Here is a 20,176-nt window from a genome sequence, read left to right as displayed (position 1 = left end):
CCCACCAGTGACGGCAACCTGCAAGCAGGCCCCGCCTCATGTCCCCACCCCCCACCAGAGACAGCAACCTGCAGGCAGGCACCGCCACATGTCCCCACCTGTGATGGCAACCTGCAGGCAGGCCCGCCTCATGTCCCCAACCCCCACCAGTGACGGCAACCTGCAGGCAGGCACGCCTCATGTCCCCACCCCCCACCAGAGACAGCAACCAGCAGGCAGCCCCCACCACATGTCCCCACCTGTGACGGCAACCTGCAGGCATGCCCGGCCTCATGTCCCCACCCCCCACCAGTGACGGCAACCTGAAGGCAGACCCCACCACATGTACCCGGCCCCCACCCCAAAACACATTGGACCAACATACAATCACGCAGCACATGCCAACTAAAATGCCACAACACGACGCATCTCCCTGGTGCACCTCAACACCCATCCATTGTTCATGCTCCCTATGTCATGTGAATCCTAACATCACACATGCATGCATGTGCACACACATGAACAACATTGGTGAACAGCAGAGACACACAAATGAGTCACAGAGGAGTGAAACATGCACTAAACCGTTGATACCAGATACCACTTCGATTTCAATGTCAAAAAATTTATATAAGTCACACACAGTAAAAACAACAAATTAAACATGCATGAACCACATCAAAAACCAAAAGAAAGTGAAAACCAAAATCAATGTGATATTAAAAATCAAAGAGTCAAAAATGTGGTCTTTGTCCATTAACGTATGTGCAAATGAAATCACATTTCATGTGAAAACCATTCCTTCATGGTTAAAAAAAACTGTTCAAATTAAAATCCAAATATTTACAAAGATCCAGGGTCCATGGTCCCAAAACATGTAGAAAAATCCTAAAAATACAATACAAAAATAATTATATACAAGATGCGGAGCAAAGTCCAGGAACTCCAAATAAAAAGAAAAGACAAATGAAACCTACTCCTAAATAACTGTATAAAAAGGCAGCGGGCTAGTCCATCTCCTCACCATGCTCTCTCATAGTCTCCGCCAGGGCATCATCGAACACTGTGTCCACTTCCAGTAGGCGTGCCTCGGCTTCCCCCACGAGGGCTTGCAGGGACTCCTCCATGCTCCTCTCGAACTCCCTGCTAGTCTCCTCGAGGACCTCTGCCCGCCTCTCTGCCCGACGCAGTGAATTCTCCGCCCTGGCCATGGTGAGGTGCGCCTCCTGTGCCCGCTGCCGCTCTGCCCCGATTTGCTGGCCCAAACACTCCAACACGGAAGACATCCTTGTCGTAAGGTCCACGTTTGCCTCCTGCCCGATGGCCCATACCTGCCCCTCTGATGATGAACGCCCTGAGTCCTGTTGCATCCTACCCTGAGCCTGCTGCTGCCAAAATGCCTGGTGCCTGCGCCACAAGGACAGCCTCCGGGAGGATGACACCAACCGGGGCCGTCGTGCACGTGCCCTGCTGCTTGGTGCCTGCACTTCCTCCATTGCCATAGCTCCTGTCGCTGCAGTGACAACCTCTGCTGATCCTCCTTCGACTCCCGACTGTGGCAGGGATCTGATCTCCACCAGACGGGCTGCCAGGGTTGGGACAGGAATACAGGAGGCCCTGGTGGTATCTGGGGCAGAAGACGGCAGGGAGGACGAATGACGCACAGAGGAGGAAATGGAGGGAGGGGGTTGCAGCAGTGGCCAGAACACGTACCAGATTAATGATCAGGAACTGAGCTAGCCAGTTAATGAGTCAACAGACCTCATCTTGATGATGTGCAAGCCCCAGATTGGAAGCCTGCACATCATCACGAATGCTGGCTGTACGCCTCGCAATACCGGCTAGCAACGGGTCCAACCTGTCACGAATTGCTTCATTCGCAGGTAGTGGAAGATCCATTTGCGTGGATACATCCGCCACATGCGGATTGGTCCGGACTGAGGCATGCCCGCAGGTGCATACTGGTGCAGTCGCAGTTCCAGGGACAAGATCAGTTACAGACCCCTCCACCGTGACCTGCACTGCCTCCGGCCCCTGATCCTGAACTGCACCAGTCACACCTACCTCATCACCCCTGCCGGGCCCCATGTTCTGGGCTGATGTGGCCTCCTCCTCCTTCACCACCACCAACCTGGATGACTCCCCACTGTCTTCCGCATCGGACTGCCCCTGTGTGGGCTCAGCTGTCCCTCCCACTGCCGAGATGCCACAACCAACTTCACCCTCTTGGGCCTCCCCTCAGCAGCTGCGGCCGTTGTCGTGGACGCGACACCAGTCTCCTTGCTACCGGAAGATAACGGTACCTGGGAGGAGGACTGGGCCCTGCGTCTTTGCCTGGTGCAGGCATTCCTGCTGCGGTGCTCCACAGCGCCTTCTCCGCCCTCTTCTTCCATCATTGCTGTGGATAGGGAAACATAGAACACAAACATCAGGCTACTGAACATATGTGGGTATGTGTGTTTGTCACAATGCAAATGTACATCAGTGGCACTGTCAAAGGTCAAAACCATCATCACCCTCCAATACACACAGGGAAGTGCCATTTACACACATTCACAAACATGTCTGTCATTCACAACCGACATTCACATCCATGGACAAGGCACTGACACAAAATCATAATTGTGTATTCAGATCACACACATCATGGGACATACACATCTCATTCACACACATCATCCGACTGTCATGAGGCAGGCCATGGAGCTATCACGTCACGGTGCACTCGAGGGCAAATTGGCAGCGGGAGGCAATCACAAATCAAGAACTCAAGTAACAAACGTGCAGAGTGTTGGCAGTCACACACACTCACTACTCAGACACACGCACATGTACACCATGCATGTCCATGATGGTGACATAAGCACCCATGTGTCACACCTCTCGCATGCCCCAGACCAGACACAGGTATGCAAACATGTGCGCGTCGTTACATGCCGGTGCGCTTCACGCATTGCAACACAGACACCATCAATGTGGGACACGCTTGAATGGACTCACATGCAGCACTGTCAGGGACATGCACACAGACATCTGTACAGGAGGCATGCCAGACAGAAGGCCAAGGTGCACACTCCAGCGACACGTCAACATGCACATGCACTATGGTGGACAAGAACACATGAACACTTACCAGTCGACTCCAGACGGAGCACCAACTCCAAGTCCTGGGGGTACAGCGCTGGGTTGAAGCGCTCCAGGACCCTCATCACATCGGTGGTCAACTAGCCCCGGCGCCTCGCTCGATCATCAACTGCCTTGAAGATGCCTTGGGCCTTGTTGTGGGTCCTGGACTTGAAGTCTTCCCAGAGCTCTTGGACATGATGGTAGTCACGGCGTGCCACCCCCTCCGTGTTGATGGCACCCACAATGTCCCCCAAGATCTTCTTCCGTGGAAGAGGGCATCATGATGCCCCAGGACTTGCTCCACCAGGATGCCAACTTCCCTGGGTGAGAAGCTGACAGCCCTCTGCCTCGCTGCCGGGGGGGTTGCCACTTGTCTCAGATGGTTTGGTGTCAGACATGGCAACACCCGAGGCAGGTGTGGGTGGGCAAGGTGGTCCTGGGGCTGGGCTGTGGAGCGGTGGTATGGCAGTCAGGAGTCTTCAGGATCAGCAGAGGTGGTCACAACAACAGGATCACTGGCAATGGCTGATGAGCAGGCACCAAACTGCAGGGCATGTGGGCAGCAGGCACACAGAGGGGGCTGGCAGCAGCAGATGGCTCGTAGGAGGCAGCTTGGGAAGTTGGAGGCAGGTAAATGGCCTTGTAGGCAGGAGCGTGGGTTTTCCGTGTTCTTTTGTGTGGCCGGCTGGAATCAGAGTGACTCTGCACGTGCAGAAACAGCACGTTAGCGTGTAATCAGAGGAAAGGCCCTAAGCGTGTAAGTTACGAGACACTCGCTGGACATTGGGCGTTGCCGTTCAGTATCGGGTTAAAGGTCTGCATAGGACAACAGTGCACTGTGTGTGCTTTTCGTGGGGACGGATGCGTGAACTTCATATATTTGTGGGCTCACACACAAATAGTTCACTATTATGGCAGTGCGTACTTCTTGTTTTGGGAGGGGAGTTGCCTACGCACGTGTGATTTTTTTCATTCTACGAGACAGACGGTGAGTTGTGCATGCATTTCTCCCACTGTGGTTGCCCCTTTGTGTCGCGTACCCCATTTTTGAGTTCATAGTAGCCTACGTGTTCCTCGCATATGCATTTTCTGTGTTGCTGGCTGACACAGCGTATTTTTACTCACACGTGGGCTACCGATCGGTCGCTTACACATTGATTTTTGTTTTTGGGGTGTCTGGGCATTGCGCAACCCATTATTTTTTCACCAGGGGTCACATAGAGCCTTGTTGGAGCATAGTGGTACATTTTCCATCACGTACCCTGCCCCCTCACTCCAATTGCCCAGGACAATTGTTGACTGCATCTCCCATTGCGCTAGTCCATCAGTGCCATGACTGCGAGAGCAACAAGTGGGAAGGGAGGCAAAGGTGGGCGACTTGCCAGAGGTGGCCAAGGTGGGCGACGTGGCCAGGGTGGCCAAGGTGGGCGACGTGGCCAGGTTGGCCAAGGTGGTTGACATGGGCAAGGTGTCCAGGACCATGCAGGGAGAACTATGCCCCCCACCCAACCGGGGCAGGGAGATGCAGCAGCTGCTGACATACTCAGCACCCATGGTCCCGGACAAGCAGTGCCATCTGCTATCCAGAGCAGCCAGGGTGTGGAAGCTGCAGTGGCAGTTGCGGCTACCACTACCCAGGCTCAGGGTCAGCCAGCCCGGACTGTAGTGGTCCCGGCACAGGGACAGGGTGACTCAATGGCCGATTTCCATGTCTCGAAGGCTAAGACGCATTCGGTGCAAGTTCCAGGCACCGGCACCCAGGGATCTGGAGCAGCGGTGTCATCTGATGTTCACACCGGCCAGGGTCTGGAAGCTGCAGGGGCAGCTGTAGCAACCGGCACCCTGGCTCAGGGTGACCCAGCCAGGACTGGATTGGCCCAGTGTGACTCAGGGGCCAAGTCCCTTGTCACTAAGGCCAAGACACGTGTGGCGCAGAAGCTGACCTTCTGTAGTTACATTGGTGGCTGATTCCATAGGCCAGTCCACCTGTACTCCAGCCCTTACTGACCACAGCGGTACAAGCCACTCAGGGTGTGCACCACCTCACAAGAAGCAGAAGCATGCTCCAGCAGTACAGGCTAAGACCCCAGACACGGCACAGGAGTCCCACACATCGAGAAAGAGGAGTTTCTGTGATGAGGAACTGGACATGCTCGTGGACTACATGTTGGAACACGGCTGTGACATGCTGGTGAAGGCAGGGAGCACACATACACCTGCTCAGCGTATGACCCACTGGCAGTGCCTCGCTGACCATATTAGCGCCTTGGGCTATGAGAGGCGCACAGCTGGTGATGTTGTGAAGTGTTGGAATGAGCTCTGACACCGAGCAAAAGACAAGCTGGCTGCAAAGTTCGCCTCTCCTCTGGTGACTGGCGGTGGGTCACCACCAGAGGACGATGAACTCACTGGACATGAGGAGATCACTAGTGATTTCATTGCAGTGGAGCAGATCCAAGGCGTGGGAGACCTGCCAATATATGAGGGAATGTCCGGTGAGTGATGATACGTGTGTGTACAGGCCATGTGTATGTTGCTTGGGTGATGTGTTATGATTGTCTGCCAGTTCAGGCTACATTGTCATGACTGCCATGTGTGACCCATGTGATGTTGGACTGATACATGCTTGTTGTCATGCAGACTGCATACAAACCATGTGCTGCACCCAGAGGCATCCTCATCACCACACCTGCTCCCTCCTTCCATGACACTCTCTGTCCAGCCTCTCTTGGCCCTATTCTTGCTCAAACCTGTGGTCGCTGATAGCTTGTGATGATCTTCCACTCAACAGTCGCCTTCTATCGTCACATGACTGACGTCTCTGTGAGGTCACCCTGCAACTCCTCCCCAGAGGCATTCTTCCTTTCATCTCCATCCCCCAGCAGCTCACTGTCTCCAGAAGACTGGTAATTCCTATGGTGGACTACTGCAACGGGCTTTACCAGGATTTCTGTGATTCTACACTCTTCCTTCTGCAACTCTGCCAGTCCTGGACTGTGTGAAAAGTCCTTTTAGGCTTGCTGAAAGGTATCTCTCTAGGACTGTGATGATGGCACAGGCTCACAGTGGCTATGAGTGTTCATTCCTGAACCCTGTGCATTCTTAGCAAGTCCCTATGGGTTTTGGGCCAGCAATTCCTTCAACTCCACCTCCATTATTTACTTCATTATCATGGTCTTTTATCATCCCTTTCTTACTCCCTCAGGGTCAGTTGCTCCTCATGGAAATTAGTTTGTGGTTCACGTCTGTGTTGAGCTGGGGCCTCCCTCTGGTACAGCATCCCTGCCTCTATGTAACTGGAGGTGTAACTTCTCCAGGTCTGCAGGCACTTCTGATGCTTCCTCATGTGTTGTGCTTTCTGTCCTCCTCTCCCATGCTGTAGTCCCAGATGACTGAGAGAATGCACTTCCCCCTGCCCACACTGTCTGCTACGACACGGTCCTCTAAGCAACCATTTTAACCCATGCACTGCCTCCCAGCCATCCCCCACCCTTAGGGGTGGGGTTTACTGTAGCCCTACAACCCACTACCAACACTTTACACATGATGACGGCACTTACCCTTACACTGCCAGCAGGCCACGACATTGACATTACTGGATCTGAGTTTTTATTCATAGTTGAGGCCATACCCATGTACACACTTCGAAACCCTGTTATCCCCTTCAACATGCCTATTCACTTGCGTGATGTCAATGTGACCTAGCATTATTGAATCCGTATGCCTGCCATCACTGTATTATAACACCCTAGCGTTGGAGCACACTGTGACACATGTGTGTGTTTTCTAATAGTGAATTCCATGAAATGTCATCTGACATGCATTGTACATGGCTCATGGTCAGTAGTACACAACTTCCATCTGAGGCTGGTTGACAATTCTGGCATGGCTATGCTACGTGCCATCTGTGTGTTGGCATCAGTCATGTTTGTGGAAGGACTATGCCAGTCACATGCTTGTGTGTGATGCAGGTGCTATGCAGCATATGTGTTATTTTGACCTTTGACACGCATCCATGTCTGCTTTCAGGCTCCCCTTCCCTTTCATTGACACTGCATGCGTGCCTGACTTTGTGTCATGTGTGACATGGCAGGTTCATGTGTTGGCTGACATCATTGTAATACATATGTGTGTGGTCTATGCTATTAACATTTGTATTCATGTTTTTTTTTTATTTGTGCAGGTGATAAGGCACTGGATGCAGTCGAGGAGGACGTGGTGTGGCAGCCCATGAGAATCCATTGGTGCTACAGACCATCCTGGCCAGGGGTGTCTCTGAGTACACCTCTGAGGAAGCCTAAGCCTCTAGTGCTGAAACGGACATGAAACCCTAATTTCTGTTGCAGGTGAGTGATTCTACTGTGGATGCTGTTCAGAGGTTGTTTGGAGCACACCAGGACTGAATTGCGGCCAGACAGTCAGGTATTAGTGAGGAAGAGGAAGAGGCCGAGGGTAGCCTGAAGGAGAGCTGTGTGTCATCCGTGGAACACTCAATGTTGGAGGTGAAGGTGGCTATCATACGGGTCAGGAGGGCCATGTAGCCATTGAAAATCCAGGGGGGTAGGTCAGATCCCTGGGGGAAAACGCAAGTAAAGGGAGTGATAGGGGAGAGGAAAGACCCCAGTTCCACCTGGGATGGCTGTCGGAGTGAAAGGAGGTTAACCATGCCAGGGCCTGATCAATGATGACCAGGGTATCACAGAGACGTGCAATGAGTGTGTTGTGGTTCACCGTATCGAAGGCAGAGGAGAGGTCAAGTAGAATGAGGACAGAGGGAGAGTTAGAACCAAGATTTGAGAGCATATCTTCACGGGTTTCAGAAAAGCAGTTTCCAGGCCTCTGGATGGTCTAAAACCAGACTGGTGGTCGTGGAAGGAGCCAACAGATTCAGTGCGGAGGGTAAACTGGGAAATAGCAAACTTCTCCAGGAGTTTTCCCAGGAAAGGAGTGATAGAGAACGGGCGATAGTTGTCCAGGAGAGGGTGCACAATGGAGTGCTTAAGAGCAGTGGTGGGGAAAACTCCAGTGGCGAAGGAGAGGTTGCAGAGGTCAGCCAAGGCTGGAGCGTGAGAGTCAATGTTGTCCTTGATGATTTTGGAAGGACAAGGGGTCCACCTGTTTGGAGGAGGCTTTCATAGACCAGACTTGTCTAGTAACCTCCTCAGGTGTGACAGGGAAGACAGAAGGGAGAAGAAGGGGAGGGGTGGAGGTGGCCAAGGGTGTACAAGAGATGTTGCTACATGAGATGTTGCTACATGAGGTGGTGAGGAAGAGAGGGAGGATAGGATATCCACTGTTTTTGAGGTGAGTGTGCAGCCAGGGCGGAGCAAATTGTATGGGTGGGTGCAATGGTGGAGGAGGCTGCGGTAGGGTTGGCTAATTCCTTGCAGTCTTTGAAAAGTGTGTCTGTGTTATTGGATACCGCAGAGATGCAGGCTTGTATAAAGACTCTTTTCTGGGAGCAGATGCAGAGTCTATACTGCCTTTGGAGGAGGCGGCAGGCCAGTTTGTCAGAGGGTGCGCCAGAGGAATCCCATTTCCATTTGGCTGCCCTGCTCTTGTGTTTAACGAAAGCTGATTTGGAGTCATACCAAGAGTTGCACTTTTTGGTAGGCTTCAGTCGTACCCTCATGACAGAGGCAAGAATATAAAGAGTATTGGAAACAGAGAGGTTAAAGTTTGAGAGGGCTGTGGCAGGGTGGGAGTCAGTCGCAGGAGTGGAAGGAGCATAATAGATGGAGGCAAAGGCAGCTAGTGAGACTCTTTTCATGGGTCGGATGACCTTGTAGACGGGAGGCAGTGCCGGGCTTACCTATGCAAGGGGAGAAGAGAGCTTCAAGTGAGAAGAGAGGAGAAAATGATCAGTCCAGGAGAGAGAAGTAGTGAGAGGGATAGATAGCGGAATGTCAGTTGAGAAGAGAGCATCCAAGGTGTGGCCAGCGTGGTGCGTTGGGCCAGACGGTAAGATGGAAAGAAAGGGAGAGTCGGAAAGGTTGCATAAAGGTCTTAAGGAATCAGGTGAGTCGAGATGGATGTTGGGATCACCCAGTAGGAGGAGATGAAAAGAGGAGGAAAGGAGAGAGGAGGCCAGGTCAGTCCATTACGAAAGGAAGAGGGAGGGCTGACCAGGTGGCCGATTGAAGGTGGACAGCAGCAGTGAAGAGCTTGGAGAGAGGGACAGCCTGCAGATCAGGCACTCAAAGGATGAGTAGGCCTGAGTGGGAATGAGAGACACAGGGATACACTCAGGGAAGATCAATGCTACTCCCCCACCTGAGAGAGTATTGTGTAGCCTTCTGGGAGAAGTGTTTCAAAACTTGTGAAAGCACAATCCTTGAACCAGGTTTCAGTGATGGCAAGGAACATGACAATCTAGGAGTTCAAGGAGGTTGCAGATGTCAGAGGAGTGTTTGACAGCTAAGCGAGTGCTTACCATGGCAATGTGGAGCAGATTGCAATCAGTGAAAGACATACGGGGAGCAGGGGACAGTGGGCTCCCCTAAGTGACGATAGTGCCTGAGGGACAGAGGTAGAAGGAGCCAAGGCCAGTAAGGGAGCCGGGACCATAATGGGTGAGGAGGGAACCCCAGATACAGTGTTAGTGGGTGACTGGTTCACCCAAGAGGAGAAGGCAGACCGGTTGTCAATGTGGGGGGTGGTGGCAAGAAAGCCATGGCGAGTGTAGAAGGATAGTTAGGAGGTGGCAAGGGAGCCAAGGTGGGCACAGCTGGCATGGGAGCCAGGGCAGCTGAAGGAGCTGGTGCAGAAGGCGGAGGGAGATTGATAAAGTGGGGGAGGAGCCTATCAAAGAGTAGAAGGTTGGGTTAAGTACCCTGGACCATGATAGTACCATTGCAGTAGACATTGATGATGACCCTGGAGGTGGAGAGGGCAAGAAAGACCTCCCAGTGGGTGCCACCATTGATGGGCGAAGAAGAGAAAGGAGAGAGAAAAGTAATCATATGGAGCATCCATAGGACAGGTGAGGGAACGACATAGAGTATGTCTGTGAGAGTCTCTCTGGCAGAGGCAATGACGTAGGTGCCTGCAATTGGAAGGCGTGGGTTAGAGCTCAGTATGTCCTTCCTGAGGTTCTTCCTGACAGACTTAGTAAGGGGTGCAGGATAAGAGATAGAGAAGCAGTTTGAGAAGATAGGAGAGATAGATAGCGCCATAGCAAACTGCCGAGAGTGAGGTACACTTAACCAGGCTGAGGCCACAGAGGTGCAGCGAGAGCAGAGGTAGGGGGGGGGAGACAGGGAACAAGACTGGGAGAAGAACAATGGGAGCTGGGTGAGGTAATATGCACTGAAAAACAGTGAACACGCAGAGGAAGGGGGGGTAGCGGGTGTAGGGCTGAGGGCAATAACAGCACAGAGGGACAATGGGACTGAGGAAGGGTGAGGGAACCGGTAGAAGACTAGAAAGAGTACAGAGGGGAGGACTTGTTAACACATTCTCATAAAAAGCAGGTTATGCACACAGCTAAAAACAAATGTAAACAGGGGCAGGACAATCAAGATGGGCACACAGCTGAAAACGAATTTAAAAAGCAGCAGGACAATAAAGATGTGCACACAGCTAAAAACGAATTTAAACAGCAGCAGGACATTCAAGATGGGCACACAGCTAAAAACGAATTTAATTAGCAGCAGGACGAGTCATCAATCTGACCATGCTAACCAGAGCTTTCGCCTCAACTTCCACTGCTTCCGATGTCGACGCCTGAAGACTTGGATAACCCAGCAGGTAGTCCATGGGGTTGCCAGCCACTGCATCGAAAAGGACAGTGACCATGTAATCTGACAGTTGCAATCAAGTGCTCTAATGGGAGTGGTGTGCGAAGAAATGACCCTTGGAAAATTGGCAGTAGGGGTTTTGGGTCCATCACGATCATGATAGGATGATGAAAAATGTAAAGGTGGACATGACGACACCATAACAGACCAAGGAACACCTCACACTCTATTTGTAAATGTCGCATTTCTGTTCCTATCAATGCTTTGGGAGCCCCCAATTTCTGCACCCGCTATTCCAGGGTAAAGGGCCTTCCTTCTTTCCTTATATAGCTCCTGAAATGCCTGGCCTGTTTAATATACCAGGGGACCCCAGGCTCCATCCAGCCCATGTATCTCTGGAAATATTGTTTTTAACTAAACCCTGTCATGCTTTTCTTCTATTCTTTGACCCACTGCTGAGATCCCACAAAGTAACATGTAAAATGTGACTCGGAAGCAATGGGCCTTATAAAATGAACGACTTATCAAAATGCAACACATCACACACATCTATGACTCCAAGAAATCAACAGCCTACAGAAGGACAAACATACGATACATAGATTTTAAGACAAAGCTATATTTCACATGGGCCTGCAGTATAAGAATATTGTTGCTCTCTTGCCAACATGGACTAGGGGAAAAGCCATATAATTGCTGCCATTTCTTCCATAAAGCTGTGGCCCTGAGGGCAGTTGTCCATTTCATGCATGCCTTTGAAGGACAATAGAGGTGGGCAGATTGTGAGACATATGAGCCACAGTGACATTCAGAGGGACCAGTCTGTTGGGAAGTGTCTGGATTTTCCTCGTGCGGAGGCTTAAGGAAAGTAGACATGAAGGTGAAGTAGCCCCTCCGTGAAGCCTATCCCTTGACCTTGACCGGGGGTCCGCAGCACCGACCTGGTAGTGATGAACTTGCACATGAAATCAATAAGAGAATTGCAAGGTCCCCTCGTTTCCTGATGTAACATTACAAAACGAAAGGTCTGGCTTAGAAACCCTAAACTGTGCTTCATATGAGACTGCAGGATGTGGTTTCTAATCAAATTTAGAAGCAAAGCAAGAATATGTCCTGTCAGACACTACAGTCATGTTTGTGTGCCAGAATATGCATGTCAGACCATCAAATGGGGTGTGTAGCCTCTCGCACACCACCTGTGCTGAAATTACACACATTATCATCTTATCTATCCCATTTATCCCTCTTTAGCCAACGTTGCCACTGAGATCAGCTGGAAATTCAGCAGTCGAGGTGTACAGGACACAGCTTAGCCCCAGTCAGACCAGCATGTGCTGTTGCGTGCTGTGTTCAGCAGTGTGTTACTTACTTCAACCCAGTGTTGCTGCAAAAAAAGGGACTGTCTGAGGCACAGCTGAAGATCTTTGCAGATGTAGAAAGAAAATCCTGCTCAAATACGAGAGTGCAGGTGTCTGTCTCCTTTTGCTAGAGACTCCCACAATTTTAGGGAGACTCAGCAGCTCTCTTGACAGAGAAATGTAGGGGGCCCTCCATGACACGATATGGAATACATTGCCAGAAAAAAGAGACTAGCCAGAAATGCTGTCTGATGGTAAACTCCATTGAGGCAGTTAGTACTGTGGTAGAGTCCAGATTGTCCATACTTTCTTTCAGGAAAGTCATGATTCTATTAAAGACACAGAGGCTCGTATTATGCATACTATTCTTTATTAAAACTCAAGCAGCAATCTTAAAAAAGAAAAAAAACATTAAACAAAAATCACAGAAAAAAAAAATGTTCGGTGTCAATGTAGTCTTTGCAGTTTGAAACTCTATTGCCCTCAGGCATGACACTTGTCCTAGTCCATGAATCACAACGTTATGGTCCTATCACCTCACAATTCCTCATCCCCAATTCCTCGTTCTTTCACTGTCTCGCTGTAGCTTCCTAATGAATGACTCCATCTCGAACAGGGTATAGCGAAGAACAAAACCTGTAATGAACCGCCTCCAAATCCGTCAGGGATCCGCCCTGTGTTGTCTGCCTGTTTAGTGTCCGCACCTGCTGTCAGGTTCCCTTGGAAGTTCAGCAGATTCCTTCTTAGATAAGTGACTGTAAAATTACTGACGAATGCAACTTGTTATGACATATGATTGATGGAAAATTGATCAGTTAGTTAAAAGAACTTTTAAACAGAAAAGGTGATTGAGCAAACATAAGACTGTCAAGTAAAGTTTAGTCTTTAATGGAAAGTCAATACTGTGATGTTTCAAAGGGTCGTTCATTTTCTACAGGGGCAGAGACAGTGCCCCAGCTTTGAGTCTGTGATAAACCGCAGGAACTCCATTCTCTGCTGTGGCCTGGTCTCGGATTTCTCCCAATTGATGAGAAACCCCAGCTTCTCTAGGAGACCCGTCATTAGGACCATTTGCTCTAGCAGCACATCGGATCCTGCGCTATGAGACAAATATCCTCGATGTATAAAATCAGTCTCACTCCTGAGTAGCTTTGTGAAGCACCACAGTGCTGAAGTTAGTCTGAAAAGGGAGGCACATAAACGCCCACCTTTGCCATCACCAGAGGAATTCTAAAAATTGCTGGTGCATCTCAGGACAGGCTACTGCTAGATAGGCATCCCTCAAATCTATGCAGGTTAGCCAGTGCCCTTTCTGCAAAATGTCGCTGAAGAGATGGATTTCCTCCATCTTGCAGTGTCGGTACACGATAAAGTCGTTAAATTGGCTGAGATTATCACCGGCCTGACTTTTTGCTTCTGTTTCACCACTAAGACATTGCTTAGGAAGCGTTGCTCCACCTGCTACGCTGGCCTTATCGCCCTTTTCTTTAGAAACTCTCCTACTTCCTTGTCAATGAGGCTTTGTTCCTCCTCTGTGTTAGGGAGAATTCTCAAAATGTGCTAATTTCCCATACCTTTTGAGACCCCCAGCAACTTTGCTGGATTTCTAGGATTTTATTTTTCTACCTGGGAAGAGTGTGAGCCTTTATTCCCACTCTTCCATGTATTTTGGTGTGTGTTTTACTTTTGTGTTCTTTGGTTATGGTGTTTTAAAACAACGCCATAGGCATCATCTTTTTCTTTGGGTCACACAGCACCTTCAGTGCAGTAGCACAGGGGTGCCTTTCAGACTCCCCAAGGGTTAAACACTTTCTCTGGGACTGACTACCATCTCCCAGAGCATGTAAAGTTAAATTGACTTTTCTAGACTCTTTATATTTACTGATCCAGCACACACTATCTTCCTGTAGAGTGCTGGAGGGGTTGTCTAGCATCCCCTGAGTCAAAACACTCATGTAACAGTCAAATGTTACCCTTTCCTACTTTAAATGGCTGGTAGCAGTGGCTTTGATTAAACTACCATGATTTTACCTAACCGCGAACAACTGTAGCAAAAAAATCGGGTCAGCCATGTTTTTCAAGATGGCGCCCAAGACCTATCTGTAAAAACAGACTCCGGTTGGCTATTTTCGCCGTTTCTTTTAGGAAAGATCATTCTTGTGTTTAACTCTGCGTGCCAAACCAGGTTTGGTCCCTTTGTTCATTGGCCTTTGGCGGGTTTCAGTGCTGAAGCCCTCCTCTGGCGCCTGAGTGGCTGGGGTGGACAGGATGTGAGGGAGGTGCACGAAACTCCCTGTGCTTAGTCTCCTAGGAGACCTGAATGCACTCTGGCGTGATTGGCTGGCTGGCTGTCCAGCAAGGACAGCCACCCTGCTGTGTGAGTGACAGCCAGGCTGGAATGAATGGGGGAAAACTGTTTAAAAGCAGGTCTCTGGGACTTGGAAAGCAGAGTCGACCACTGGAACGAAAGAACCGAAGACGAGCTGAAGGAAGAGGACTGCTAAAACTCCTGGATGACCGGTGAAGCCCTGCTGCTGGTCTGAATTGCCTGAAACTCTATCAACAGAGAAGCCCTTCAAGGTTAACTTCTTCCCTTGAGTTTGGTGGGACCAACCAACTCACAAGCCGCCTGGAAACCGTCCCCTCCTGGTCGAATTTTCTACAGAGTGCTGTGGAAAACCGGATATCCAGTGGGAAGGATACCAGTTTGTGGTCTTTAAGGCACTCAAACCTTAAACTGACTTTTATCCAAGCTTGTGGCCTCTTCCCTGGGCAGTGCAGGAACCTCCCGACGTCCTCTTCTTGTCCCCACGACTGAAGCACAGGAACAGTGAGGTCTGCTCGGACTGCCAGGAACAACTGCCTCCGCTACAGCTCTTCTTCACTTTAAAGGTACTGTGCAAACGCGGTCCGGAAAACTTTTCGACCACAGAGAAAGTTTGTGAAACTTTCCCCTCTTTGAAGGCTGATCCTTCCCTAAACATTTGTCTAATTTTTTGCCTAGCCAAATTCTTCTAAAAACCGTGGCAATGACTTAACCGTTATCTACAAGAACTGTGCTATCCTATACAAAGACTCAGAACCATTGACTTTGGTCCAGGCCTATCGAATTGAATTGCTGGTTGTAGTTAACTGAAACCCTTTATCCTACCTATGAATGTATTTGGGCTGCATTTCTTATAGCCTTGTCTTTTTACCCCTTTTTAAAGTAACTGAAGTGCCATTTGCTCCCACTTCAGGGGAGCTGAACTTGTTTAGTAACTTATTGGTTGTGTATTGTGGTGTATTAGTGTATGATATTACGCTGCTTTTGCTAGTGTAATGTTTTCTAATTGACTGTGTAAATAAATGTATATTCTTTTACCAAGAAACATTGAGTAAGTGTTTGTTTGAACCACTGTATTTGTTGGTCCCTTTGTGTAACTTGTTCTACTGCTCACTTAAACTCTTGAGATAAGTCTGGTTGCTCAGCCAATGCAACCCATAACTTTGTAGTAAAGGCTTGTACCAAAGGTGAAATTGTATTGACACTTATAGTCTTAATTGCATGTAGTGTTCCCAAAGGGTAATGTGATTCTGCCTAACACTCTGAAATTGGGAAAGTTGCTGCAGTTTCGTTTGTCTGTGCTCTTTAAAAATTACAGACAACACCCCTGCACAGTCTCTGCGACCCAAGAGTCCACGGTAAGCTCCTTCCAAGTGCTTAGGTGCATCGCTAGCCTACCACCTATCGCGGGAATGCTTTGCTTGCTGCTGCGCTGTGTGCATACGACTGTACTCTCACCTGCTGCTGCAGTACCAGCCCTGACACCTACCTCTTCCACGGGAGGGGAAGGAAGGATTCAGCCTTCTGTCTTCCTGCTGTCACCAGTTGTTTCCTCTATAGGGCCTCTGGCCTCCTCAGTGGCTGAAGGAGACGCCTCTGCTTCTGCCGCCCTGGCGGATACACAGGGCACAAACACTCTGACCTTTGTCCAGAGTACCTTTGGCTGACCTTTGTCCAGAGCAGCAAAGGTGCTAACAAATCCGGACATGTCTTTGACAAAAGCTTCTCCAAACAAAAGCCCTTTAGCTGCTGCAGCGGTCTTCGAGGATGCCATCTTCCTGAGTTTCAGGTCGATCTTTACTAAAATCGATCGTCTGCACTCCGATGCTATCGTACAGTTGGTATTACTTATTAAACAAACTGCTCTTTGTGCCCAATTAGCCAGAATATGCACATCCATAGGCAGGGCCTCTTTGGTCTCTTGCACCATTTTAATGATCTTGGCCAACGGACCTATGGAATCGGGAGCGTGTCCTGGCATGCTATCCATGAGCGGTCAATGCCCTTTTCAGGTCCTTGATGTGCTTCACCATGAATGAGTCCACCTCCAGAGTGTCTGCTACTTTAGCCGGCAGAGAAGGTCTGGGATATTGTGCCTTTAATTAGACTCTCACCTCCTTATTTAGAGGCGTGCGCAGTCGCTTGCTCAAGTACCTTTTGGCCTTAAGTGGGGGCTTCCCCTCCAAGGATCTCGGGTGGAGTAGCAGGTCTGGGTGAAAGGGGTCGACCAGGGAACTATCTCTGCATTTCTAAACGCTCTTATTGTACCGTTTGCACGGTCCTCCTTCCTGAGGAGTGGCTAAGCTCATAGAAAGGTGAGAACTCTCAGTGCTGCTGAAATCCCATTCAGTGCCCTCTTGGTCTTCCTGTGGGCTAAGGGGTATGCATAGCTCTCAACCATTTGTTTTGCAAAAGCTGGTGAAATCACCCGATTTTGTTTTTGGCGGGTGAGACCCCCATTGGAATGAATGGGCGTGTAGGAGGCTTGGCGGGTGAGTCAGCCCTTTACAAGGCCAGTGACACCCGCCAAAAGCGTGTGAGTTGAGAGCTATGGGTATGTCACCTTGTCCCTTCCATCACACCTTTCCCTTAGCATGCCACTATTTTGTGTGTCCTTTGCATGATTCGGACAGTGGTTTGCCACTGGCCTTATGTTCCTCCTGCCATTGTCTCTTGCAGGCTCTGGGCCTCACAGTTGTCAGCCCTTTTGAAAAGGCGACCCAGCCCAGGAGAAAGTCCAGCTTATGGGATAACAGCCCTAGACCTGCACATGCTGCTTTCTCCATCAGCTGTCCCAGAGAGGGGTCCTGCAGAATTTTTGAAGGCCCTTCTCTGCTTTACTTGCTGTCAGAGGATTCTACTTCTACCCAGGCCATATTGTGTAATGCACAGGAGACAGACAGCTAGTAGCCGCAAGGTGACGCGCAGAATTGTATTATTAAATTTGATTTATAACATCTCACAATGGTTGTGAGGCTATTTCTTCACTTGTTTAATGTCTTTGAAGTCATTTAAACTGCACATTTTACATCAGCAGGTTCCGAGATTGGTGGCATGATGTGGCATGCTGGAGTTCCAAGTGCTTTTAACCATTCAATTGCTGTAAGTTATGAAATATAAGTCAAGAGCCTAAGGGGTGAGATGCCTGAAGTAATTTTGAAGCAATGAAAAAACGGATTTTAAGTAGATATAAAGAAATATCTAGGTGGCATGCCACTTTGGAATTGACACTGAACAGGGACTTGGAGGCGCTGCTTTCTGATTAGATCATAAGAACTAGCACCAGAATCTTCCCATCTAAAGCGTTGGTGCAATGGTAGAACTTCTTACTACAGTCCATGAGGTTGTGACCACGAGGTAGCTATTGGAATTTAATTATTTTATTTTTTTATTTGATAATGTCTCTGAAGTCATTCAAACAGTACATTTGCCATCAGCTAGTCCCGAGAGGGGTGACATGCTGTGGCATGCTGGAGTTCCAAGTGCTTTAAACCATTCAATCGCTGTAAGTTATGAAATATAATATAAGAGGCTAAGAGGTGAGATGCCTGAAGTAATTTTGAAGCAATGAAAAAACGGATTTGAAGCCGATATAAAGCAATATCTAGGTGGCATGCCACGTTAGTATTGACACTGAAAAGGGACTTTTAGGCCCTGCTGTGTGAATAGGTCATAAGAACTAATACCACGGTTTTCCTTCAATTTTTTTTTTTTAATTTGATTTATTAACATCTCACAATGATTGTGAGGCTTTTTATTCACGTGTTTAATGTCTTTAAAGTCATTTAAGCAGTACATTTGCCATCAGCTAGTCCAGAGAGTGGTGACATACTGTGGCATGCTGGAGTTCCAAGTGCTTTAAACCATTCAATTGCTGTAAGTTATGAAATATAATACAAGAGCCTAAGAGGTGAGATGCCTAAAGTAATTTTGAAGCAATGAAAACACGGATTTGAAGCAGATATAAAGCAATATCTAGGTGGCATGCCACGTTAGAATTGACACTGAAAAGGGACTTTCAGGCCCCGCTGAGTGGATAGGTCATAAGAACTAACATCAGGTAATTCACATCTAAAGTATTGGTGCAATGGTAGCACTTCAGACTACAGTGCATTAGGTTAAAAGTTCTAGGAAGCAGTTGGATTTGAAATTTTTAATTTTTTTATTTGATTTATTAACATCTCACAATGATTGTGAGGCTTTTTATTCACTTGTTTAATGTATTTAAAGTCATTTAAACAGTAATTTTTACATCAGCTAGTCCCGAGATTGGTGACATGCTGTGGCATGATAAGTGCTTAAACTATGCATTTGCTGAAAGTGTTTCAATATAAAACAATGCCACAATGATTGAGAGGTTATTTTTCACTTGATGAATGTGTTTGAAATCCTTAAAACTGCACATTTTACATCAGCCAGTCCAGAGATTGGCGGCATGCTGTGGCATGCTGATTTCGGCAGTAGGCAGTCCTACCGCCTAAAGATTTGGATGACAGATATGAAATATGGCATTTATAACGCGCCTATACACAAGTGGTTCAAGGCGTTACTGCAGTGACTCTAAGGCAATTAATCTGTGCAGTGGGCGGTAAGTGTGATGGGCTCAGATCAATCAACTAACCTGACAGCTACGCAACTCTGCCCTTCACTCTTGCCGGGCCAGACCTTAGGTGAACCACCAGTAGAGGCAAGTGGCAGAGCGTACCACCATCACACAGCATCTGCCTATCAGACTGAGGAGGGTATCAGTCTCCATGTTGTTCAGTGTTCAACCTGCACTGCCGTAATACATATGTGCTGCCCGTGCTGCTGCTACAGAGCAGTGGCAAACGTTGCCTACCAGCTCTGTGTGATTATTTTCTGTGAAGTTAGTTCATTGAATTTGGTATTAATTTACCATTCACAATTATACATTTTAAATATTTGAGCATCTTTCCATGTTGTGCTGTTTGACGAGTTGTGCATTTTAGAATCCCCCACTGGTGCCAACAATGTATGTTCTGTAATTTCCTGTGATGTCATTGTTGTGCTAAGTATTATTTTTGAAACTTGAAAAATCCTACATCTTTTTGCTCACAGAATATGGGACGAAGGGGAATACACACACTCTCACACACACACACAGGCGGGCATTAATGAGCTTTGGTAAAAAAAAGGCTAAGTGATTTGTTTCGTAAATCCACTTTGCTGGGCACATATCTACCCGTTTCATTTCACCAGACATTAATGAGGGGCACATCAGTATTTTACAGTTGTATGTGAAATTTACTAAACGAACACCTTTATTGCATTTGTAGATAGTTGATATAGGCACATCTGCTTTTAAGGCGCTTCACAAACAGCATTTATTTTGGTGGGGCATCTGGAACACGTGGTGCTGAGCATAGCCGGCCACGTGGGGTCTAGTTGAGACGGGATTAAAGACACCAGGATGTGATTGGGGAGTGAGGACGGGGTACGGGGCTGGGGGTGGGCAGTTTTCAAAGCCTCAGCATCTAGATGGCATTTTCATTATGTATAGCACAGGTAGATACAATGGTTGCCCAGAATCACACACTGCGTTGCTGCAATTCCAGAGCCGATAACTAAATGCAGGTTTTTAGGTAGGTTACAAAACCACTGGACCACATCACTAGCCCCAAATTTGT

Source organism: Ambystoma mexicanum, chromosome 12 (genome assembly GCF_040938575.1).
Source record: "Ambystoma mexicanum isolate Mex_15411 chromosome 12, UKY_AmexF1_1, whole genome shotgun sequence".
Taxonomy (NCBI): Eukaryota; Metazoa; Chordata; class Amphibia; order Caudata; family Ambystomatidae; genus Ambystoma; species Ambystoma mexicanum.
Note: the sequence above shows the minus strand (reverse complement) of the source record.